This window comes from Ranitomeya imitator, chromosome 5 (assembly GCF_032444005.1).
Source record: "Ranitomeya imitator isolate aRanImi1 chromosome 5, aRanImi1.pri, whole genome shotgun sequence".
Taxonomy (NCBI): domain Eukaryota; kingdom Metazoa; phylum Chordata; class Amphibia; order Anura; family Dendrobatidae; genus Ranitomeya; species Ranitomeya imitator.
Window position 1 is genome coordinate 138,392,863 of NC_091286.1, and position 26,518 is coordinate 138,419,380.

Consider the following 26,518-nt stretch of genomic DNA (forward strand, 5'->3'; position numbering starts at 1 on the left):
GTGGGAGAAAACTACTGTTTCGGTACACGTAGGGGCAGGGCCGGCGTCAGCACCCGGGCACGCGCCGGGGCCCTGGTGAGACAAGGGGGCCCACTCACGCTGTCATAGATACAGCTGGCATGGCACAAGCATCTTCTCACTCAGCCAGGCATTCAGGCACATAGGGGTTAAGAGAACGTAGCCAGCCGTCACTGTTTGTGGGCGGAGAGAGCACGTTCTCCTGCTCTGCTCTCCGCCCCTGGCTGGCTACAGTGAGTGCATGCAGCCTGCTCTCCGCCCCTGGCTGGCTACAGACTACAGTGAGTGCATGTGTGCCCCGCTCCGCAGCCGTCCTGTGTGCCCCCACCCTGCCTGTGTGACCCGCTCCTACAGTCCTGTGTACTCCCACCCTGCCTGTGTGCCCTGCAGCCGTCCTGTGTACCCCCACCCTGCCTGTGTGCCCCACTCCGCAGCCGTCCTGTGTACCCCCACTCTGCCTGTGTGCCCCGCTCCGCAGCCGTCCTGTGTACCCACACCCTGCCTGTGTGCCTGCCAGGCTCTGCAGCCGTCCTGTGTACCCCCACTCTGCCTGTGTGCCCCGCTCCGCAGCCGTCCTGTGTACCCCCACCCTGCCTGTGTGCCTGCCAGGCTCCGCAGCCGTCCTGTGTACCCCCACTCTGCCTGTGTGCCCCGCCCTGCAGCAGTCCTGTATGCCCCCACCCTGCCTGTGTGCCTGCCAGGCTCTGCCGCCGTCCTGTGTACCCCGCTCTGCAGCCATCCTGTGTACCCCCACCCTGCCTGTGTGCCCCGCTCTGCAGCAGTCCTGTGTACCCCACCCTGCCTGTGTGCCCTGCTCTGCAGCCGTCCTGTGTACCCCCACCCTGCCTGTGTGCCTGCCAGGCTCTGCAGCCGTCCTGTGTACCCCCACCCTGCCTGTGTGCCCTGCTCTGCATCCGTCCTGTGTACCCTCACCCTGCCTGTGTGCCCTGCTCTGCAGCCGTCCTGTGTACCCCAGTGCCCCCATAATAGAGTAGCACATAACTGAACCCCATGAGACATAAGACACATTCATGTACACACGGCAATACAGAGCGAGCGGCTCCTGCGTGCTGAACTTATTAGGCAGATTCCGGAGGAGCTCCTACCGGCGCCTGAGTGACTCTGAGTGCAATGGTATCCCTGTATTCTGGGGTTCTGGGTGAGCTGGGCGGCTGCAGGTTGCAGCTGAGATGCTGAAGTACTGTATATACACTGTACAGCACCACTCCTCCTGTATATATACACTGCACAGCACCTCTCCTGTATATATACATTGCACAATACTGCTCCTCCTGTCCTGTATATATACACTCCACAGTACCGCTCCTCCTGTCCTGTATATATACTGCACAGTACCACTCCTCCTGTATATATACACTGCACAGCACCTCTCCTGTATATATACATTGCACAATACTGCTCCTCCTGTCCTGTATATACAGTGGGGCAAAAAAGTATTTAGTCAGTCAGCAATAGTGCAAGTTCCACCACTTAAAAAGATGAGAGGCGTCTGTAATTTACATCATAGTTAGACCTCAACTATGGGAGACAAACTGAGAAAAAAAAATCCAGAAAATCACATTGTCTGTTTTTTTAACATTTTATTTGCATATTATTGGGGAAAATAAGTATTTGGTCAGAAACAAAATTTCATCTCAATACTTTGTAATATATCCTTTGTTGGCAATGACAGAGGTCAAACGTTTTCTGTAAGTCTTCACAAGGTTGCCACACACTGTTGTTGGTATGTTGGCCCATTCCTCCATGCAGATCTCCTCTAGAGCAGTGATGTTTTTGGCTTTTCGCTTGGCAACACGGACTTTCAACTCCCTCCAAAGGTTTTCTATAGGGTTGAGATCTGGAGACTGGCTAGGCCACTCCAGGACCTTGAAATGCTTCTTACGAAGCCACTCCTTCGTTGCCCTGGCGGTGTGCTTTGGATCATTGTCATGTTGAAAGACCCAGCCACGTTTCATCTTCAATGCCCTTGCTGATGGAAGGAGGTTTGCACTCAAAATCTCACGATACATGGCCCCATTCATTCTTTCATGTACCTGGATCAGTCATCCTGGCCCCTCTGCAGAGAAACAGTCCCAAAGCATGATGTTTCCACCACCATGCTTTACAGTAGGTATGGTGTATGATGGATGCAACTCAGTATTCTTTTTCCTCCAAACACGACAAGTTGTGTTTCTACCAAACAGTTCCAGTTTGGTTTCATCAGACCATAGGACATTCTCCCAAAACTCCTCTGGATCATCCAAATGCTCTCTAGCAAACTTCAGACGGGCCCGGACATGTAGTGGCTTAAGCAGTGGGACACGTCTGGCACTGCAGGATCTGAGTCCATGGTGGCGTAGTGTGTTACTTATGGTAGGCCTTGTTACATTGGTCCCAGCTCTCTGCAGTTCATTCACTAGGTCCCCCCGCGTGGTTCTGGGATTTTTGCTCACCGTTCTTGTGATCATTCTGACCCCACGGGGTGGGATTTTGCGTGGAGCCCCAGATCGAGGGAGATTATCAGTGGTCTTGTATGTCTTCCATTTTCTAATTATTGCTCCCACTGTTGATTTCTTCACTCCAAGCTGGTTGGCTATTGCAGATTCAGTCTTCCCAGCCTGGTGCAGGGCTACAATTTTGTTTCTGGTGTCCTTTGACAGCTCTTTGGTCTTCACCATAGTGGAGTTTGGAGTCAGACTGTTTGAGGGTGTGCACAGGTGTCTTTTTATACTGATAGCAAGTTTAAACAGGTGCCATTACTACAGGTAATGAGTGGAGGAAAGAGGAGACTCTTAAAGAAGAAGTTACAGGTCTGTGAGAGCCAGAAATCTTGATTGTTTGTTTCTGACCAAATACTTATTTTCCACCATAATATGCAAATAAAATGTTAAAAAAACAGACAATGTGATTTTCTGGATTTTTTTTTCTCAGTTTGTCTCCCATAGTTGAGGTCTACCTATGATGTAAATTACAGACGCCTCTCATCTTTTTAAGTGGTGGAACTTGCACTATTGCTGACTGACTAAATACTTTTTTGCCCCACTGTATACACTGCACAGTACCGCTCCTCCTGTCCTGTATATATACTGCACAGTACCACTCCTCCTGTATATATACACTGCACAGCACCTCTCCTGTATATATACATTGCACAATACTGCTTCTCCTTTCCTGTATATATACACTGCACAGTACCGCTCCTCCTGTCCTGTATATATACTGCACAGTACCACTCCTCCTGTATATATACACTGCACAGCACCTCTCCTGTATATATACATTGCACAATACTGCTCCTCCTGTATATATACACTGCACAGTACCGCTCCTCCTGTCCTGTATATACACTGCACAGTACCGCTCCTCCTGTCCTGTATATACACTGCACAGTACCACTCCTCCTGTATATATACACTGCACAGCACCTCTCCTGTATATATACATTGCACAATACTGCTCCTCCTGTATATATTGTAGGGGTTCCAGTCACTCAGCTGCGACGGCTGACACTCGGAGGCAGGTTCCTTTAAAGTTCACTGGGTTTATTGCTCCATAAACCATATGACAAAAACAACAGAAAGCAAATAGCCTTTGGTTCAGGCAAAGAAAAACAAGTGTCCAGTTCATCCGGCTCAGTCCTGAAGCCGTAACACACTCAGGAGGGTTTCACCTCCACACATATCTACCTGTGTTAAGCATTAGGCTTTCTTTTATATGTCTAACCACACCCAGAACCCATCACATGACCAGACATGTGGTTGTGACATCACCACAGGTCCTGAAACACATATAGGTAGCTATGGTTACATCACAGCAGCAAGCCATCTATAAGACACATATCTCCCATCGATTAGACATCCTTTAGCCACGCTACATACCTCCCCCCTCTGCCTAAAGCCGTGGGGCTTGGCACTTTCCCCCACTAGACAAGGGATTCTTGACAGGGCATCAGCATTACCGTGCAGCTTTCCGGCCCTATGTTCCACATGGAAACAGAAGTCCTGCAGGGCTAAGAACCAACGGGTGACCCTAGCATTTCTACCCTTCGTTTCCCTCATCCACCTAAGTGGGGCATGGTCGGATATCAGTCTAAATTTACGTACGTCCCAGCAAATAGTACCGTAATGTGTCGACTGCCCATTTTATGGCCAAGCACTCCTTTTCAACGACTGAGTAGTTCTTTTCAGACGAGGACAGCTTCCTACTCAGATAGAGAACAGGATGCTCCTCTCCATGTAGTTCTTGGGAAAGGACTGCTCCCACCCCAACATCTGAGGCATCTGTCTGAAGAATAAACTCTTTCTTGAAGTTTGGGGCCATCAGAACGGGTTGCTTACATAAAGCCTCTTTCATTTCTTGGAAGGCTGAATCTGTTTCTTCGGACCACTTAACCATTACTGATTTTGTCCCTTTTAGCAGGTCAGTCAGAGGCGCCGCCATTGTGGCGAAGTTTGGGATGAACCTCCTGTAATATCCCACGATTCCCAGGAAGGCTTTAACTTGCTTCTTGGAAACTGGTTTTGGCCATGTTTGAATTGCCTCCACTTTACTGATTTGGGGTTTTATTTCTCCATGACCCACTATGTATCCAAGGTACTTAGCTTCTTCTTTACCCAATGCACACTTCTTCGGGTTTATTGTAAATCCGGCCTCTCTTATAGCATCAAACACCGCTTGGACTTTCTCCAGATGACTCTCCCAGTCCGGGCTAAAGATGACGATATCATCTAGGTACGCAGCAGCGTATGCCTTGTGGGGTGCAAGGACTCTATCCATAGCCCTTTGGAAGGTGGCCGGAGCTCCCTGTAGGCCAAATGGCATCCGGACATACTGGAAGCATCCATCTGGTGTAGAAAACGCCGTCTTCTCCTTGGCTTCCTGTGCCATGGGGATCTGCCAATACCCCTTCGTCAAATCCAAGGTGGTTATGTACCTGGTGGGCCCAAGCCTTTCCATGAGCTCATCAACGCGGGGCATGGGATATGCGTCGAACTTGGAGACCTCATTCAACTTCCTATAGTCGTTGCAAAATCTCCACTCCCCATCAGGTTTTGGGACCAAGACAATTGGGCTCGACCAACCGCTCTTGGATTCCTCAATGACTCCAAGCTTCAACATACGCTCCACTTCCTTGGAGACTATTTCTCGACGGGCCTCAGGAATTCTATAGGGCTTCACGTTCACGCGCACATGGGGCTCTGTCAGGACCTCATGCTCTATGACCTTCGTGTACCCAGGCAACTCGGAAAACAGGTCCCTGTTTTTCTGGAGTAACTCCCGGCATTGCTGTTTCTGGGACTCCGATAGCGTCTCCGCTATAGTAACCGCTCCAACCTCATCTTCTGGGTTGCTTAACAACGATGGAGTTACTGTCGGCTCTCTATCTTGCCACGGCTTGATAAGGTTGACATGGTATACTTGGAATGGTTTCCGTCTTCCTGGTTGGTGAATTTTATAGTTTACTTCACCAAGTTTCTCGACAACCTCATATGGCCCTTGCCATTTGGCCAAGAACTTGCTTTCCACTGTCGGAACTAACACAAGAACTCGGTCTCCCGGATTGAATTGCCTCACTCTTGCAGACCGGTTGTAGACCCTGGCCTGAGCTTCTTGTGCTTGGAGAAGGTGTTCTTTCATGATAGGCATCACCTTTGCAATCCTCTGCTGCATCAGGGCCACATGCTCAATGACGCTTCTGTGGGGCGTGACTTCGGCTTCCCAGGTTTCCTTGGCTATATCCAGGAGTCCTCGTGGATGTCGGCCATACAGAAGCTCAAACGGTGAGAAACCTGTGGAGGCCTGTGGAACTTCATGAATGGAAAACATCAAATAGGGTAAGAGACAATCCCAGTCTCTACCGTCTTTCTCTATAGCTTTTCTCAGCATGCTTTTCAGTGTCTTGTTAAATCTCTCAACAAGGCCATCTGACTGGGGATGGTACACCGAGGTCCTCAACTGGGAGATTTTCAGGGCTTTGCATAGTTCCCTCATCACCTTGCTCATGAAAGGTGTCCCCTGGTCAGTCAGGATCTCCTTCGGCAGACCTGTCCGGGAAAAGACATGGACCACCTCGCGAGCTATACTCTTTGAAGAAGAATTTCTCAAGGGAATTGCCTCAGGATAGCGTGTGGCATAGTCCAGGATGACTAATATATACTGATGGCCCCGGGCTGATTTAACTAAGGGACCGACCAAGTCCATGGCAATTCTCTCGAATGGCACCTCAATAATGGGCAGTGACACAAGGGGGTTCCGGAAATGAGGAGTGGGAGCAGTTAGCTGACATGTAGGGCAGGACCTGCAATAGTTCACTATTTCCCGGTGGCACCCAGGCCAATAGAACCTCTGCACAACCCGTTCCTGCGTTTTTTCCACCCCTAGGTGTCCACCCAAGATGTGTGAATGGACCATGTCCAACACCTTCCGTCTATATGGACCCGGCACTACCAACTGCTCTACCAACTCCTCCCTTATTTTCGTGACCCGGTACAACAACTCCCTGCTCATTAGAAAATGGGGAAATCTTGTGTCTGCCCCCGGCTCCTGTACCACCCCGTCAATAACTGTGACATTATTAAAGGCTTCCCTCAGAGTGGGGTCCCTATGTTGGGCAGTCCCAAAATTTTCACCGGATACCTCTAACTCCAGAATGTCAGATGCAGGGGACACATCCTCCTCATCTCCAGCCAGGACACAAAAAGGAAACCTGTCTGACTCTGGGTGTGGCACCACCCTTCCAGGGTTCACTGGTTCCCTACTCTTGCTAGGGAGCTCAGAACCTTTCCCCCACAAATCCCAAAACAAACAGAAATCCCGGCCAATAATTATAGGGTGCAACAAGTCCTGAACGACGCCGACTATGTGGGACTCCGTGCCACATGTCGTTTCAATGTTCACACTGGCCACAGGGTAGTCCTTTGCATCACCATGTATGCACCGCACTCCGACCTTCTTTCCCGGGAGCAGGTGGAGAGGAAAAGTGGCCCTCACCAGGGTCACTAGGCTCCCCGAGTCTAACAGTGCCGTTACTGCTCGACCGTTCACCTTTACGGGACACGCTTGAGGTCCCTTGTTGGGCGGAGAGTTCACACTGCAGGCTGGATACGCATAGTATGAACAACGGCGTCCCATGCTGCAGTCCATCTGCTCAGTGGTCTGGGAACAACGGGCAGCTATATGTCCTGGCCCGTGGCACCTCCAACAAATAATATCACCCGTAGGGACCTTGGGCACCACCTCCCCTGCCCTTGGTGACCTTGGACGCGCCACCCCTTTTTGGGGCTCAGCTCCCTTCTGGGACCCCCAGTATGGCATGGGCTGCCTCCTGAAGGAGCCTTCCAACCCTTGGTATCTCTCAACCAGTCCGATCAGCTCGTCGGCAATCTGGGGATCACCCTGGGCAACCCAAGTCTGTATAGGCCTCGGGAGGGAATGGACAAACCGATCCATCATCACCCGTTCTACCATTTGAGCAGGTGTAGATGACTCTGGCTGCAGCCATTTCTGGACCAGGTGCAACAGATCAAACATTTGGGAACGAGGTGGTTTGTCCCGGTGATAGGCCCAGCAGTGAATTCGCTGTGCCCTGACAGTCAGTGTCACCCCCAAACGTGCGAGAATCTCGGCTTTCAACTTGTGATACTCCTTGGCATCCTGCAAGGTCAAGTCATAGTACGCCTTCTGGGGTTCTCCCGTCAGGTATGGCGCCAATACCTCTGCCCACTGCTCTGGCGGAAGTTTTTCCCTCTCAGCGACCCTCTCAAACACTGTCAGGAAGGCCTCAACATCATCCCCGGGGGTCATTTTCTGCAATGCGCGTCTTACCGTCTTCCGGACGTGGGCGTCATCAGCCAGACCTGGGGTTGGGGCACTCGTCTTGCCCTGGATGGCGGTTGCCAGAAGCTGCATCTGCTGCCGTTGCTCCTGCTGGCTCTGTTGCATCTGCTGCCTCTGCTCCTGCTGGCTCTGCCGTTGCTCCTGCTGGCTCTGTTGTATCTGCTGCATCAACAGCCTGTTGGTCTCTTGCTGCCGTTGCTCCTGCTGGCTCTGCAACTGGACCAAGTGTTTCAGCAGGTCCTCCATTTTCCCCGGCGACGCTTGCTGGCTTGCAACAGACTTGACCCAGGACATTAAACAATAGACTTACGTCTCTGCTGGGAACGCTGCCCGCACGTCTACCACCAATTGTAGGGGTTCCACTCACTCAGCTGCGACGGCTGACACTCGGAGGCAGGTTCCTTTAAAGTTCACTGGGTTTATTGCTCCATAAACCATATGACAAAAACAACAGAAAGCAAATAGCCTTTGGTTCAGGCAAAGAAAAACAAGTGTCCAGTTCATCCGGCTCAGTCCTGAAGCCGTAACACACTCAGGAGGGTTTCACCTCCACACATATCTACCTGTGTTAAGCATTAGGCTTTCTTTTATATGTCTAACCACACCCAGAACCCATCACATGACCAGACATGTGGTTGTGACATCACCACAGGTCCTGAAACACATATAGGTAGCTATGGTTACATCACAGCAGCAAGCCATCTATAAGACACATATCTCCCATCGATTAGACATCCTTTTGCCACGAAATCTGGCATTGTACTATACATTTCTCTGCCGTATCTGTGCATCATAAATCGGGGTATGTGTTAAAGGGGGGGGGGGTGGGCACTGAGACTCTTTCGCCCCCGGCCCTGCGTAGGGGCTCGGAAGGGAAGTACTGATTTGGAATGCAGACTTTGATGAAATGGTCTGCGGGTGTCATGTTGCATATGCAGAGCACCTGATGTACCTAAACAATAGAAACCTCCCACAAGTTACCCCATTTTGGAAACTAGACTCCCTAAGTAACTTATCTAGATGTGCCTAAACAATGGCAATGCCCAACAAGTGCCCCCTTTTTAGAAGTAATCTACTGTTTCTTGGTATGTGAATTTTATGATGTAGTGGCATACGTGAGTTGTGTAGTGTTTGTCAGGTTGTCATACGTCAGTTTTGTGGTGTTCGACAGGTTGTCATATGTCAGTTGGGTTAGTCAGAAGTAAATTTATTAGTGCATGGAGGTGTGGTACAGTCTGAAGCAATCTTTCATACACAGGCCAGGTTTCTTGGGGCAGGTGTCGCATTGATAAATGGTGTCCTTGCTTATTCCCCTTTTGTAACACACTCGGTACCTCTTTTGCAACTTGCCATTTTTTCTACTTTGAGGGACCTCCCACGGGAAATGTTGACCTGGTGTAACAACTCTGCTGGCATCACAGCATGGCCTCTCATCTCTCACACACCATCTTACCCACTGCTCCAGGTCATGTTGTGGTCTCTGTCTGCTGCCTGCTCCATGCTCTGTGTCTCTTGCTTTCTTCTCTGCATGCTTCCTGGCTGTGTGCATAGGGGGGCGGCGCCAGAGCTCTCTGGTTCTTATAGAATCAGGGCGCACCTGTCTAATGTGTTCCTGACCAATTACCAAGAGGCTTCCAGTATTTAGGGCAGCTCCACCCTGTGGTCTGGGCCTGTGCAATGTGTTAACTCAGTTAGTGTTTTGCTTCTGAGCTGCCAGGCCTTGCTCTGTGTCTTGCCTTCTCTGAAGGCTGTTCTCCTTGCTTTGCCTTATACCTGTCTGTCTGCCCTCCAGGAGGCTGAATATTCTGGTCCCTGTGTCTTTGTTCTTGTACATTTTCTTGTTCCATTACCTTGTCTGAACTTTGTCCTACCTCTGTCTCCTTGTCTGTGGCTTCTTTCCCTGCTGTGTCTTTCCTTGTGTCCTCTCTGTTTGCTTATGCTTCTCACTCTTGCGGCTCTGCCTGCTCTGTACCTTTGTGACTTTGCCTGTGCTCCGCTCTCTTGCAGCTTTACCTCTGCTCCGCACTCCTGCGGTTCTGCTCCGTTCTACTCTGATCTGCTCCTGCTGCTGCAGAAATCTCTTGCTGCATCTCCTCTCCGCATTCCTTGCGGTTCCGCTGTGCTTAGCGTCTGCTGCTGCAGAAATCTCTTGCTGCTGTACCACTCCTATCCGCAGCCTTGCGGTTCTCTTCCTGTGTGAACAGGTCCCAACCTGTTCCTTCATACTCCTTTCCTTCCAGCTTGTTTCCGTACCTGCATCTCCCGTGTGAACAGGTTCCAACCTGTTCCTTTATATTTCTTTCCTTCCTGCTTGTTTCCGTACCTGCATCTCCTGTCTAAACAGGTCCCAACCTGTTCCTTCCTGCTTGCATCCGTACCTGCACCTCTTGTGTGAACAGGCCCAAACCTGTTCCGTCATACACCACTCTTTCCTGTCTATTCCAGTACTAGCATCTGCTGTGTGAACAGGTGTCTATCTGTTCCTTCATACACCACACCAACCTGCCCTGTGTCTCTGCCGTATTTGCCAGCCCTGTGTCTCTGCCGTACCTGCCAGCCCTGTGTCTCTGCCGTGCCTGCCAGCCCTGTGTCTGCCGTACCTTCCAGCCCTGTGTCTCTGCCGTGCCTGCCAGCCCTGTGTCTCTGCCGTGCCTGCCAGCCCTGTGTCTCTGCCGTGCCTGCCAGCTCTGTGTCTCTGCCGTGCCTGCCAGCCATGTGTCTCTGCCGTGCCTGCCAGCCCTGTGTCTGCCGTGCCTGTCAGCCCTGTGTCACTGCCCTGTGTCTCTGCCAGCCCTGTGTCTCTGCCAGCCCCGTATCTCAGCCGTGCCAGCCTACTCGTCTGAGTCTCAGCCGTGCTCTTCTGCCAATCCTGCCTGATGCCCGCACCTGTCCTAGTGTTCCTGTTCTCCAAGTGGGATCAGGAGCCACAGCCAGACACCACCCTGGAGTAGCACCTGACAGCTGCCTGCCGCACAAGTCTGACCTCACCATCAGAGGCTCCAGAGAAGACCAAGGCAGCTGTCATAGTCACGCCCCTTCCAGGGTAGTTTGGGCGTGAGCGTGACATCTGGTATGATACGAGCACCTTCAGTTCCGGAAGTACTGGGGCTTCCTCTTTCCTGATCTCCAAAGATTAAGGCCTTGATCACTACCTCCTGGAACTGAAGATACGATGTATCGGTCTGGCCTGCACATCATGACAGCAGGAAAATACTTATTTTCCACCATAATATGCAAATAAATTGTTAAAAAAACAGACAATGTGATTTTCTGGATTTTTTTTTCTCAGTTTGTCTCCCATAGTTGAGGTCTACCTATGATGTAAATTACAGACGCCTCTCATCTTTTTAAGTGGTCGAACTTGCACTATTGCTGACTGACTAAATACTTTTTTGCCCCACTGTATCTAATAACTGTTGGACACAGAAATGTTTCTGCCTTGAAATGAGGTTTATTGTACTAACAGAAAATGTGCAATCTGCATTTGACAGGTGCATAAGTATGGGCACCCTTATCATTTTGTTGTTTTAAATACTCCTACCTGTCAATTTCCACTGTGAGGAACATAGTAAGGAAATGGAAGAACACAGGTACAGTTTTTGTTAAGGCCAGAAGTGGCAGGCCAAGAAAAAAATCAGGCAGAGAAGAAGAATAGTGAGATCAGTCAAGGACAATCCTCAGAGCACCTCCAGAGAGCTGCAGCATCAACTTGCTGCAGATGGTGTCACTGTGCATCGGTCAACTATACAATGCACTTTGCACAAGGAGAAGCTGTATGGGGGAGTGATGCGAAAGAAGCCGTTTCTGCAAGCATGTCACAAACAGAGTCGGCTGAGGTATGCAAAAACACATTTGGAGAAGTCAATTTCTTTTTGGAAGAAGGTCCTGTGGACTGATGAAACCAAGATTGAGTTGTTTGGTCATACAAAAAGGCATTATGCATGGCGGCCAAAAAACACAGCATTCCAAGAAAAACACTTGCTACCCACAGTAAAATTTGGTGGAGGTTCTATCATGCTTTGGGGCTTTGTGGCCAATGCCAGCACTGGCAATCTTGTTAAAGTTGAGGGACGCATGGATTCCTCTCAGTATCAGCAGATTCTTGACAATAATGTTCCTGAATCAGTGACAAAGTTGAAGTTACGCAGGAGATGGATCTTTCAGCAAGACAATGATCCAAAACACCGCTCCAAATCTACTCAGGCATTCATGCAGAGGAACAATTACACTGTTCTGGAATGGCCATCCCAGTCCCCAGACCTGAATATCATTGAACATCTGTGGGATCATTTGAAGAGGGCTGTCCATGCTCGGCGACCATCAAACTTAACTGAACTGGAATCGTCTTGTAAAGAGGAATGGTCAAAAATACCTTCATCCAGGATCCAGGAACTCATTAAAAGCTACAGGGAGCAACTAGAGGCTGTTATTTTTGCAAAAGGAGGATCTACTAAATATTAATGTCACTTTTCTGGTGGGGTGCCCATACTTATGCACCTGTCAAATTTTGTTTGAATGCAGATTGCACATTTTCTGTTAGTACAATAAACCTCATTTCAAGGCAGAAACATTACTGTGTCCAACAGTTATTAGATGTATGAAACTGAAATAGCTGTTGCAAAAAAAAACAATTTTTATAAAACATTAAGCTTAAGATTAATAGGGGTGCCCAAACTTTTTCATATAACTGTATATACAGGGCCGCCATCAGGGCATTACAGCCATGACTGGCGTATGGAGCCCGGTGGGCAGAGGGGGCCCGCATCGGGCCTCGTCTCATCTGCTCATCGGGCCCCCCCTACTGGCGCTGCGGCATGCTATTGACGTGCGGACCCGCGTCCGCACGTCAATAGTTAACAGCCACCGCCAGCCAGTCGGAGGCTGGCAGCTGACTTGAGCGGCCGCAGTGCGCACTTCGCCGGCGTTTGACGTCATTGTCAGCCGTCGGCGAGTGCGTCCTTCACCTGCGTGGAGGGAGTGAGCTTCGCCCGCCGCAGGAGCACGGCCAGGTAAGAACTCGTGTTTTTTTTTTTTTTTGAGAGCGCCATGTCCAGGGGGCCCCGGGGCAGAATGCTTGACACGCTGGGGCAGAGATGCTGGACACAGTGGCAGAATGCTGGACACTGGGGCAGAATGCTGGACACTGGGGCAGAATGCTGGACAGGGGCAGTATGCTGGACAGGGCAGTATGCTGGACACTGGTGCAGAATGCTGGACACTGGTGCAGAATGCTGGACACTGGGGCTGAATGCTGGACATTGGGGCTGAATGCTGGACTCAGGGGCAGAATGCTGGACTCGGGGGCAGAATGCTGGACTCAGGGGCAGAATGCTGGACACAGGCGCAGAATGCTGGACAGTGGGGCAGAATGCGAGACACGTGGGCAGAATGGAGATACGGGCTATGATTGGAGACACGGGGCAGGATAAAAGACATGGGGGCATGACTGGAAACAGATGGGGCAGGATTGGAGACAGATGGGGCAGAATGGAGACACAGGGGGCATGATTGGAGACAAGTGGCAGGATTGCAGACATGGGGGCATGAGTGGAGACATAGGGGGCAGAATGGAGACACAGGGCAGGATGAAAGACATGGGGCATGATTGGAGACACTGGGGGCAGAATTGGAGACAAATCGTGCAGGATCATAGAGCAGGATGGATATGATGGAGACAGATGGGTCAGTTTGGGGAGATCATATGGGGCAGAAAGGATACTCATGAGGGCAGGATGGGAGAACATATGGCTGATGCCAGGAATGAGACACACGGTGGCCAGGATGGGGAATATTATTACCATAGGGACTAATTTAGGGATATTATTACTGCAGTGATGTATTTATTTTATTTTTTGAGTATACTGTTTTAAATGAGGGGGCGGTCCTGTTACTGTGTAGAGTGACCCTATGTCGCCTCTTTTTTTCATGTGGTGTAATGTAGAAGTTGGGAAAAATTAAGTAATGTGTTCTACAAGCGGAGCTCAAGATAACTGTGTTATTTCCTGCAGAGACGAGTCCTGGCTGGATGAAGTGATGGCGGTCTGTGCTAGATGAAAGATGAAGGGCTTTACCTAGAGACGTCACTGGTGAGTCAGTGTTACCTATACACTGACACTATACACTGTATACTATATACAGAGTTTCTGTGTATAATGTCACTAGTGATCACTGTATTATCTGTACACAGACACTGCATACTAAGTACAGATCTCCTGTGAATACTGGCACTTATGGTGATAGTATGGTGCTTTTTTTAATACATAGTTACATAGTTATTAAGGTCGAAGGAAGACTATAAGTCCATCTAGTTCAACCCATAGCCTAACCTAACATGCCCTAACATGTTGATCCAGAGGAAGGCAAAAAAAACCCATGTAGAAAAGAGTAAGCTCCACATTGGGGAAAAGAATTCCTTCCCGACTCCACATACGGCAATCAGACTAGTTCCCTGGATCAACGCCCTATCAAGGAATCTAGTGTATATACCCTGTAACATTATACTTTTCCAGAAAGGTATCCAGTCCCCTCTTAAATTTAAGTAATGAATCACTCATTATAACATCATACGGCAGAGAGTTCCATAGTCTCACTGCTCTTACAGTAAAGAATCCACGTCTGTTATTATGCTTAAACCTTTTTTCCTCCAAACGCAGAGGATGCCCCCTTGTCCCTGTTTCAGGTCTATGATTAAAAAGATCATCAGAAAGGTCTTTGTACTGTCCCCTCATATATTTATACATTAAAATGAGATCACCCCTTAGTCTTCGTTTTTCCAAACTAAATAGCCCCAAGTGTAATAACCTATCTTGGTATTGCAGATGCCCCAGTCCTCTAATAACCTTGGTCGCTCTTCTCTGCACCCGCTCTAGTTCAGCTATGTCTTTCTTATACACCAGAGACCAGAACTGTGCACAGTATTCTAAGTGTGGTCGAACTAGTGACTTGTATAGAGGTAAAATTATGTTCTCCTCATGAGCATCTATGCCTCTTTTAATGCATCCCATTATTTTATTTGCCTTTGTAGCAGCTGCCTGACACTGGCCACTGAATATGAGTTTGTCATCCACCCATACACCCAGGTCTTTTTCGTTGACGGTTTTGCCCAGAGTTTTAGAATTAAGCACATAATTATACATCTTATTACTTCTACCCAAGTGCATGACCTTACATTTATCCCCATGAAAGCTCATTTGACATTTATCAGCCCAAGCTTCTAGTTTACATAAATCATCCTGTAATATAAAATTGTCCTCCTCTGTATTAATTACCCTGCAGAGTTTAGTGTCATCTGCAAATATTGAAATTCTACTCTGAATGCCCCTACAAGGTCATTAATAAATATGTTAAAAAGAAGAGGGCCCAATACTGACCCCTGTGGTACCCCACTGCTAACCGCGACAAAGTCCGAGTGTACTCCATTAATAACCACCCTTTGTTTCCTATCCCTGAGCCAGCTCTCAACCCACTTACACATATTTTCCCCTATCCCCATTATTCTCATTTTATGTATCAACCTTTTGTGTGGCACTGTATCAAAAGCTTTTGAAAAGTCCATATACACTACATCCACTGGGTTCCCTTGGTCCAATCCGAAACTTACCTCTTCATAGAAACTGATCAAATTAGTCTGACATGAACGGTCCCTAGTAAACCCGTGCTGATACAGGGTCATGAGGTTATTCCTCTTCAGATACTCCAGTATAGCATCCCTTAGAATGCCCTCCAGGATTTTACCCACAGTAGAGGTTAAGCTTACTGGCCGATAATTTCTGAGTTCAGTTTTTGTCCCCTTTTTGAATATTGGCACCACATTTGCTATACGCCAGTCCTGTGGTACAGACCCTGTTATTATGGAGTCTCTAAAGATTAAAAATAATGGTCTATCAATAACTGTACTTAATTCCTGCAGTACTCGAGGGTGTATCCCATCCGGGCCCGGAGATTTGTCAATTTTAGTGATTTTTAGACGCCGCCGCACTTCCTGCTGGGTTAAGCCGGTGACATTTAATTGGGAATTTTTATCACTAGTCATTTTGTCTGCCATGGGATTTTCTTGTGTAAATACTGATGAAAAAAAGTCATTTAGCATATTGGCTTTTTCCTCATCCTCATCCACCATTTCACCCAGACTATTTTTAAGGGGGCCAACACTATCATTTTTTGATCATCCGGTGCAGGGAACTTTATTCAAACGCTGTGCAATACATCTTCACGTCCGGGGGTGCTATACAAAGAGTGCGGCAAAGCTGGACGACGGCCGTTTCGCGCCTGGCTGGCGCTTCAACGGGTCTGACCCGTTGAAGCGCCAGCCAGGCGCAAAACGGCCGTCGTCCAGCTTTGCCGCACTCTTTGTATAGCACCCCCGGACGTGAAGATGTATTGCACAGCGTTTGAATAAAGTTCCCTGCACCGGATGATCAGCGAGTGCGCTCCAGTTTCTTTCTCTTGTGATTTACACGTGGATTCTTTCCAGCGGAGCATCGCACCCAAGATCAGACACCTTGGCGCACCACACACAGGTGAGCGAATCCCACTTGACTGTTTTCGGCTGTGGTGCTGTCCGGCTGTTTTCTCTTATGCTTGCACTATCATTTTTTAGTTTCTTACTATTTATGTAGTTAAAGAATATTTTAGGATTATTTTTACTCTCTCTGGCAATGAGTCTCTCTGTCTCAATTTTTGCTGCCTTGATTTGCTTTTTACAGAATTTATTTAATTTTCTGTATTTATTTAATGCCTCATTGCTACCTACTTCCTTTAATTCTCTAAATGCTTTCTTTTTGTCACTTATTGCGCCCCTTACAGCTCTATTTAGCCATATTGGTTTCCTCCTAATCCTATTTTGTTTATTCCCATACGGTATATACTGTGCACAGGTCCTATCCATGATGCTAATTAAACGTCTCCCATTTTCTTTGTGTATTTTTGTGTCTCAGGATATCGTCCCAGTTAATTGCACCAAGATCATCTCTCATCCTTTGGAAATTTGCCCTCCTAAAATTTAGTGTCCTTGTAAGCCCTCTACTACAAATCTTATTAAAGGATACATGAAAACTTATTATTTTGTGATCGCTATTTCCCAAGTGACCCCCAACCCTTACATTTGCTATGCGGTCTGGCCTGTTGGTTAATATTAGGTCTAGCAGTGCCCCCCTTCTTGTTGGGTCCTGAACCAGTTGTGAAAGGTAATTGTCTCTCATAGTTGTCAAAAACCGATTACCTTTGCTGGAACTGCAGGTTTCTGTTCCCCAATCTATTTCAGGGTAGTTGAAGTCCCCCATAATAATGACTTCTCCTTGAGTCGCAGCTTCATCTATTTGCTTTACGAGGATATTTGTTGTGAATTCTGTGGCAGAGTTCACTCCTGTGGTCACAAGTGGTACTTCGGCTGATTCTCTCTGGGATCTTCCGTTTGTGGAGGAAAGTGGTACTGCAGCTTCTGAGTTTCCTCCCTCAGGTGATCTGGTGAGCTCGTTAGCTTCTTCTCTACTTAACTCCACCTGATGCTTTGATCTATGCTTCCTGTCAATGTTTCAGTGTGGGACTTGTTTTTTCCCTGGATCATTCCTGTGGCCTGCTGCTCTGCAAAGCTAAGTTTTGCTTATGTTATTTTGTTGCTATTTTTCTGTCCAGCTTGCTTTATTGGTTTTTCTCGCCTGCTGGAAGCTCTGAGACGCAGAGGGACCACCTCTAGTCGGTGTGGAGGGTCTTTTTGTCCCCTCTGCGTGGTTTTTTATAGGTTTTTGTGCTGACCGTAAAGTTATCTTCCCTATCCTCGTTCTGTTCAGCTAGTCGGGCCTCACTTGGCTAAATCTGTTTCATCTCTATGTTTGTGTTTTCATCTTACTCACAGTCATTATATGTGGGGGGCTGCCTTTTCCTTTGGGGAATTTCTCTGAGGCAAGGTAGGCTTATTTTTCTATCTTCAGGATTAGCTAGTTTCTCAGGCTGTGACGAGGCGCCTAGGTTCTGGTCAGGAGCGCTCCACGGCTACCTTTAGTGTGGTTTGATAGGCTTGGGGATTGCGGTCTGCAGAGTTCCCACGTCTCAGAGCTCGTTCTATTATTTTGGGTTATTGTCAGTTCACTGTATGTGCTCTGACCTCCATGTCCATTGTGATTCTGAATTGCCTTTCATAACAGTACAGGAAGCCAAAAGTGCTAATGATTCTCAATAGAGGGAAAAAAGAAGTTCTGAGACCATTTTTTTTTCTTTGCACTGTGTTTTGTCTTTTTTTTCCCCTAGACATTTGGGTGGTTCAGGACATAGGTGTAGCAATGGACATTAAAGGTCTGTCTTCATGTGTGGATCAGCTCACGGCAAGAGTTCAAAATATTCAAGATTTTGTGGTCCAGAATTCTTTGCTTGAACCGAGAATTCCTATTCCAGATTTGTTTTTTGGAGATAGAACTAAATTTCTGAGTTTCAAAAATAATTGTAAACTATTTCTGGCTTTGTTTGAAACCTCGCTCTTCTGGTGACCCAATTCAACAGGTTAGGATCGTCATTTCTTTTTTGCGCGGCGACCCTCAGGACTGGGCGTTTTCTCTTGCACCAGGAGATCCTGCATTGAGTAATATCGATGCGTTTTTCCTGGCGCTTGGGTTGCTGTACGATGAGAATAATCCAGTGGATCAGGTAGAAAAAAATTTGCTGGCTCTTTGTCAGGCTCAGGATGAGATAGAGGTATATTGTCAGAAATTTAGAAAGTGGTCAGTGCTCACTCAATGGAATGAATCTGCGCTGGCAGCAATATTCAGAAAGGGTCTCTCTGAAGCCCTTAAGGATGTCATGGTGGGATTTCCTATGCCTGCTGGTTTGAATGAGTCTATGTCTTTGGCCATTCAGATCGGTCGACGCTTGCGTGAGCGTAAACCTGTGCACCATTTGGCGGTATTGCCTGAGCTTAAACCTGAGCCTATGCAGTGTGATAGGACCTTGACCAGAGTTGAACGGCAAGAACATAGACGTCTGAATGGTCTGTGTTTCTACTGTGGTGATTCCACTCATGCTATCTCTGATTGTCCTAAGCGCACTAAGCGGTTCGCTAGGTCTGCCACCATTGGTACTGTACAGTCAAAATTTCTTCTGTCCGTTACCTTGATCTGCTCTTTGTCATCATATTCTGTCATGGCATTTGTGGATTCAGGCGCTGCCCTGAATTTGATGGACTTGGAATATGCTAAGCGTTGTGGGTTTTTCTTGGAGCCCTTGCAGTGTCCTATTCCATTGAGAGGAATTGATGCTACGCCTTTGGCCAAGAATAAGCCTCAATACTGGACCCAGCTGACCATGTGCATGGCTCCTGCACATCAGGAGGTTATTCGCTTTCTGGTGTTGCATAATCTGCATGATGTGGTCGTGTTGGGGTTGCCATGGCTACAAGCCCATAATCCAGTATTAGATTGGAAATCCATGTCGGTGTCCAGCTGGGGTTGTCAGGGGGTACATGGTGATGTTCCATTTCTGTCAATTTCGTCATCCACTCCTTCTGAGGTCCCAGAGTTCTTGTCTGATTACCGGGATGTATTTGATGAGCCCAAGTCCAATACCCTACCTCCGCATAGGGATTGTCATTGTGCTATCAATTTGATTCCTGGTAGTAAATTCCCAAAAGGTCGATTGTTTAATTTGTCCGTGCCTGAGCACACCGCTATGCGCAGTTATGTGAAGGAATCCCTGGAGAAGGGGCATATTCGCCCGTCATCGTCGCCATTAGGAGCAGGGTTCATTTTTGTAGCCAAGAAGGATGGTTCGCTGAGACCTTGTATAGATTACCGCCTTCTTAATAAGATCACGGTTAAATTTCAGTGCCCCTTGCCATTGTTATCTGATCTGTTTGCTCGGATTAAGGGGGCTAGTTGGTTCACAAGGATAGATCTTCGTGGTGCGTATAATCTGGTGCGAATTAAGCAAGGTGATGAATGGAAAACTGCATTTAATACGCCCGAGGGTCATTTTGAGTATCTCGTGATGCCGTTCGGACTTGCCAATGCTCCATCAGTGTTTCAGTCCTTTATGCATGACATCTTCCGAGAGTACCTGGATAAATTCCTGATTGTGTACTTGGATGACATTTTGATCTTCTCGGATGATTGGGAGTCTCATGTGAAGCAGGTCAGAACGGTGTTTCAGGTCCTGCGTGCTAATTCTTTGTTTGTGAAGGGATCAAAGTGTCTCTTTGGTGTGCAGAAGGTTTCATTTTTGGGGTTCATCTTTTCCCCTTCTACTATCGAGATGGATCCTGTTAAGGTCCAAGCCATCCATGATTGGACTCAGCCGACATCTCTGAAAAGTCTGCAAAAGTTCCTGGGCTTTGCTAATTTTTATCGTCGCTTCATCTGCAATTTTTCTAGTATTGCTAAACCATTGACCGATTTGACCAAGAAGGGTGCTGATGTGGTCAATTGGTCTTCTGCTGCTGTGGAAGCTTTTCAAGAGTTTAAGCGTCGTTTTTCTTCTGCCCCTGTGTTGTGTCAACCAGATGTTTCTCTTCCGTTCCAGGTCGAGGTTGATGCTTCTGAGATTGGAGCAGGGGCTGTTTTGTCGCAGAGAGGTTCTGGTTGCTCAGTGATGAAACCATGCGCTTTCTTTTCCAGGAAGTTTTCGCCTGCTGAGCGTAATTATGATGTGGGCAACCGAGAGTTGCTGGCCATGAAGTGGGCATTCGAGGAGTGGCGTCATTGGCTTGAAGGAGCTAAGCATCGCGTGGTGGTATTGACTGATCATAAGAACTTGACTTATCTCGAGTCTGCCAAGCGCTTGAATCCTAGACAAGCTCGTTGGTCGTTGTTTTTTGCCCGTTTTGACTTTGTGATTTCGTACCTTCCGGGCTCTAAAAATGTGAAGGCGGATGCTCTGTCTAGAAGTTTTGTGCCCGACTCTCCGGGTTTATCTGAGCCGGCGGGTATCCTCAAGGAAGGAGTAATTGTGTCTGCCATCTCCCCTGATTTGCGGCGGGTGCTGCAAAAATTTCAGGCTAATAAACCTGATCGTTGCCCAGCGGAGAAACTGTTTGTCCCTGATAGGTGGACGAATAGAGTTATCTCTGAACTTCATTGTTCGGTGTTGGCTAGTCATCCTGGAATCTTTGGTACCAGAGAGTTAGTGGCTAGATCCTTTTGGTGGCCCTCTCTGTCGCGGGATGTGCGTGCTTTTGTGCAGTCCTGTGGGATTTGTGCTCGGGCTAAGCCCTGCTGTTCTCGTGCCAGTGGGTTGCTTTTGCCCTTGCCGGTCCCGAAGAGGCCTTGGACACATATCTCTATGGATTTTATTTCTGACCTTCCCGTTTCTCAAAAGATGTCAGTCATTTGGGTGGTCTGTGATCGCTTTTCTAAGATGGTCCATCTGGTACCCTTGTCTAAATTGCCTTCCTCCTCTGATTTGGTGCCTTTGTTCTTCCAGCATGTGGTTCGTTTGCATGGCATTCCAGAGAATATTGTTTCTGACAGAGGTTCCCAGTTTGTTTTGAGGTTTTGGCGAGCCTTTTGTGGTAGGATGGGCATTGACTTGTCTTTTTCCTCGGCTTTCCATCCTCAGACTAATGGCCAGACCGAGCGAACCAATCAGACCTTGGAAACATATCTGAGGTGCTTTGTTTCTGCTGATCAGGATGACTAGGTGTCCTTTTTGCCTTTGGCTGAGTTCGCCCTTAATAATCGGGCCAGCTCGGCTACCTTGGTTTCACCGTTTTTCTGCAATTCTGGGTTCCATCCTCGTTTCTCTTCTGGACAGGTTGAGTCTTCGGACTGTCCTGGTGTGGATACTGTGGTGGACAGGTTGCAGCAGATTTGGACTCAGGTAGTGGACAATTTGACCTTGTCCCAGGAGAAGGCTCAACTTTTCGCTAATCGCAGACGCCGTGTGGGTCCCCGACTTCGTGTTGGGGATCTGGTTTGGTTATCTTCTTGTCATATTCCTATGAAGGTTTCCTCTCCTAAGTTTAAACCTCGTTTTATTGGTCCGTATAGGATTTCTGAGGTTCTTAATCCTGTGTCTTTTCGTCTGACCCTTCCAGATTCTTTTTCCATACATAACGTATTCCATAGGTCATTGTTGCGGAGATACGTGGCACCTATGGTTCCATCTGTTGAGCCTCCTGCCCCGGTTTTGGTGGAGGGGGAATTGGAGTATATTGTGGAGAAGATTTTGGATTCTCGTGTTTCAAGACGGAAACTCCAGTATCTGGTTAAATGGATGGGTTATGCTCAGGAGGATAATTCCTGGGTTTTTGCCTCTGATGTCCATGCTCCCGATCTTGTTCGTGCCTTTCATGTGGCTCATCCTGGTCGGCCTGGGGGCTCTGGTGAGGGTTCGCTGACCCCTCCTCAAGGGGGGGGTACTGTTGTGAATTCTGTGGCAGAGTTCACTCCTGTGGTCACAAGTGGTACTTCGGCTGATTCTCTCTGGGATCTTCCGTTTGTGGAGGAAAGTGGTACTGCAGCTTCTGAGTTTCCTCCCTCAGGTGATCTGGTGAGCTCATTAGCTTCTTCTCTACTTAACTCCACCTGATGCTTTGATCTATGCTTCCTGTCAATGTTTCAGTGTGGGACTTGTTTTTTCCCTGGATCATTCCTGTGGCCTGCTGCTCTGCAAAGCTAAGTTTTGCTTATGTTATTTTGTTGCTATTTTTCTGTCCAGCTTGCTTTATTGGTTTTTCTCGCCTGCTGGAAGCTCTGAGACGCAGAGGGACCACCTCCGTACCGTTAGTCGGTGCGGAGGGTCTTTTTGTCCCCTCTGCGTGGTTTTTTATAGGTTTTTGTGCTGACCGCAAAGTTATCTTCCCTATCCTCGTTCTGTTCAGCTAGTCGGGCCTCACTTTGCTAAATCTATTTCATCTCTATGTTTGTGTTTTCATCTTACTCACAGTCATTATATTTGGGGGGCTGCCTTTTCCTTTGGGGAATTTCTCTGAGGCAAGGTAGGCTTATTTTTCTATCTTCAGGATTAGCTAGTTTCTCAGGCTGTGACGAGGCGCCTAGGTTCTGGTCAGGAGCGCTCCACGGCTACCTTTAGTGTGGTTTGATAGGCTTAGGGATTGCGGTCTGCAGAGTTCCCACGTCTCAGAGCTCGTTCTATTATTTTGGGTTATTGTCAGTTCACTGTATGTGCTCTGACCTCCATGTCCATTGTGATTCTGAATTGCCTTTCATAACAGATATTCTCCATTGCTTCCATTATTTTTGGAGATTTATAACAAACCCCTATCAGTAATTTATTATTTTTCCCCCTCCCCTTATCTCCACCCACAGGGATTCTACATTTTCATTAAATTCACTATATTATCACGCAGGATGGGTTTTAAGGACGATTTTACATACAAACACACCCCTCCCCCTCGCTTATCTGTACGGTCATTTCTGAACAGGCTATAGCCCTGCAAGTTAACAGCCCAGTCATGGCTCTCATTCAGCCACGTTTCGGATATCCCCACCATGTCATAATTATGCTCCAACAACATTAGTTCTAATTCGTCCATTTTATTAGCGAGGCTTCTGGCATTAGTATACATGCACTTGATGTTCCTCTCTGTACCTCTATTCATTCTTAAATTATTAACTGTTCTAACCCCACCCCCCATGCCACCGCCACCCCCAACTTCCTTATTTGTGCCCAGGTGTTGTGAATTCTGTGGCAGAGCTCCCTCCTGTGGTCACAAGTGGTACTTCGGCTGATTCTCTCTGGGAGCTTCCGTTTGTGGAGGAAAGTGGTACTGCGGCTTCTGAGTTTCCTCCCTCAGGTGATCTGGTGAGGTCGTTAGGTGCTTCTCTACTTAACTCCACCTAATGCTTTGATCCATGCTTCCTGTCAATGTTCCAGTGTTGGACTTGTTTTTCCCTGGATCATTCCTGTGGCCTGCTGCTCTGCATAGCTAAGTTCTTCTTTGCTATTTGTTTGCTATTTTTTCTGTCTAGCTTGTCTAATTGTTTTGCTGGAAGCTCTGGGACGCAAAGGGTGTACCTCCGTGCCGTTAGTTCGGTACGGAGGGTCTTTTTGCCCCCTTTGCGTGGTTTTCTTTAGGGTTTTGTGTAGACCGCAAAGTTATCTTTCCTATTCTCGCTCTGTTAAGAAAGTCGGGCCTCACTTTGCTGAATCTATTTCATCCCTACGTTTGTCTTTTCATCTTAACTCACAGTCATTATATGTGGGGGCTGCCTTTTCCTTTGGGGTATTTCTCTGAGGCAAGGTAGGCTTATTTTCTATCTTCAGGCTAGTTAGTTTCTCAGGCTGTGCCGAGTTGCATAGGCAGAGTTAGGCGCAATCCACGGCTGCCTCTAGTGTTGTTTGGAGAGGATTAGGGATTGCGGTCTGCAGAGTTCCCACGTCTCAAAGCTCGTTCTATTATTTTGGGTTATTGTCAGATCACTGTATGTGCTCTGACCTCCATGTCCATTGTGATACTGAATTGCATTTCATAACAGTACAGGAAGCCCAAAGTACTAATGATTCTCAATAGAGGGAAAAAAGAAGTTCTGAGACCATTTTTTGTTCTTTGCACTGTGTTTTGCCTTTTTTTTCCCTAGACATTTGGGTGGTTCAGTACACAGGTGTAGCGATGGACATTAGAAGTCTGTCTTCATTTGTGGATCAGCTCTCGGCAAGAGTACTAAAGATTCAAGACACTATTGATCAGAAATCTATGTTAGAACCAAGAATTCCTATTCCTGATTTGTTTTTTGGAGATAGAACTAAGTTTCTGAGTTTCAAAAATAATTGTAAGCTATTTCTGGCCTTGAAACCTCGTTCCTCTGGTGATCCAGTTCAACAGGTTTTGATTATTATTTCTTTTTTGCGCGGCGACCCTCAGGACTGGGCATTTTCTCTTGCGCCAGGAGATCCTGCATTAAGTAATATCGATGCGTTTTTCCTGGCGCTCGGATTGCTGTACGATGAGCCTAATTCAGTGGATCAGGCAGAAAAGAATTTGCTGGCTCTTTGTCAGGGTCAGGATGAGACAGAGGTATATTGTCAGAAATTTAGAAAGTGGTCAGTGCTCACTCAATGGAATGAATCTGCGCTGGCAGCTATGTTCAGAAAGGGTCTCTCTGAAGCCCTTAAGGATGTCATGGTGGGATTTCCTATGCCTGCTGGTTTGAATGAGTCTATGTCTTTGGCCATTCAGATCGGTCGACGCTTGCGTGAGCGTAAATCTGTGCACCATTTGGCGGTATTACCTGAGCTTAGACCTGAGCCTATGCAGTGCGATAGGGCTTTGACCAGAGTTAAACGGCAAGAACACAGACGTCTGAATGGGCTGTGTTTCTACTGTGGTGATTCCACTCATGCTATCTCTGATTGTCCTAAGCGCACTAAGCGGTTCGCTAGGTCTGCCACCATTGGTACGGTACAGTCAAAATTTCTTCTGTCCGTTACCTTGATCTGCTCTTTGTCATCGTATTCTGTCATGGCGTTTGTGGATTCAGGCGCTGCCCTGAATTTGATGGACTTGGAATATGCTAAGCGTTGTGGGTTTTTCTTGGAGCCCTTGCAGTGTCCTATTCCATTGAGAGGAATTGATGCTACGCCTTTGGCCAAGAATAAGCCTCAATACTGGACCCAGCTGACCATGTGCATGGCTCCTGCACATCAGGAGGTTATTCGCTTTCTGGTGTTGCATAATCTGCATGATGTGGTCGTGTTGGGGTTGCCATGGCTACAAGCCCATAATCCAGTGTTGGATTGGAAGTCCATGTCGGTGTCCAGCTGGGGTTGTCAGGGGGTACATGGTGATGTTCCATTTCTGTCAATTTCGTCATCCACCCCTTCTGAGGTTCCAGAGTTCTTGTCTGATTACCGGGATGTATTTGATGAGCCCAAGTCCGATGCTCTACCTCCGCATAGGGATTGTGATTGTGCTATCAATTTGATTCCTCGTAGTAAATTCCCAAAAGGTCGACTGTTTAATTTATCCGTGCCTGAGCACACCGCTATGCGCAGTTATGTGAAGGAATCCCTGGAGAAGGGGCATATTCGCCCGTCATCGTCGCCATTAGGAGCAGGGTTCTTTTTTGTAGCCAAGAAGGATGGTTCGCTGAGACCTTGTATAGATTACCGCCTTCTTAATAAGATCACTGTTAAATTTACTAGTGATGCCATTCGGACTTGCCAATGCTCCATCAGTGTTTCAGTCCTTTATATATGACATCTTCCGAGAGTACCTGGATAAATTCCTGATTGTGTACTTGGATGACATTTTGATCTTCTCGGATGATTGGGAGTCTCATGTGAAGCAGGTCAGAACGGTTTTTCAGGTCCTGCGTGCTAATTCTTTGTTTGTGAAGGGATCAAAGTGTCTCTTTGGTGTGCAGAAGGTTTCATTTTTGGGGTTCATCTTTTCCCCTTCTACTATCGAGATGGATCCTGTTAAGGTCCAAGCCATCCATGATTGGACTCAGCCGACATCTCTGAAAAGTCTGCAAAAGTTCCTGGGCTTTGCTAATTTTTATCGTCGCTTCATCTGCAATTTTTCTAGTATTGCCAAACCATTGACCGATTTGACCAAGAAGGGTGCTGATTTGGTCAATTGGTCTTCTGCTGCTGTGGAAGCTTTTCAGGAGTTGAAGCGTCGTTTTTCTTCTGCCCCTGTGTTGTGTCAGCCAGATGTTTCTCTTCCGTTCCAGGTCGAGGTTGATGCTTCTGAGATTGGAGCAGGGGCTGTTTTGTC

General features: G+C 47.7%; 1 long non-coding RNA gene across 1 annotated transcript in view; it reads left to right on the plus strand.

The window, feature by feature from the left end:
• Window positions 1-245: 245 nt before the first annotated feature.
• The window catches only part of LOC138680577 (uncharacterized), a 32,677-nt gene continuing 6,404 nt past the window's right edge, over window positions 246-26,518 (plus strand). Inside the window, exons 1-2 of the long non-coding RNA XR_011321666.1 lie at window positions 246-299; window positions 13,863-13,940. This is a non-coding gene — a long non-coding RNA (uncharacterized lncRNA). The remainder of the gene's footprint in view (window positions 300-13,862; window positions 13,941-26,518) is intronic.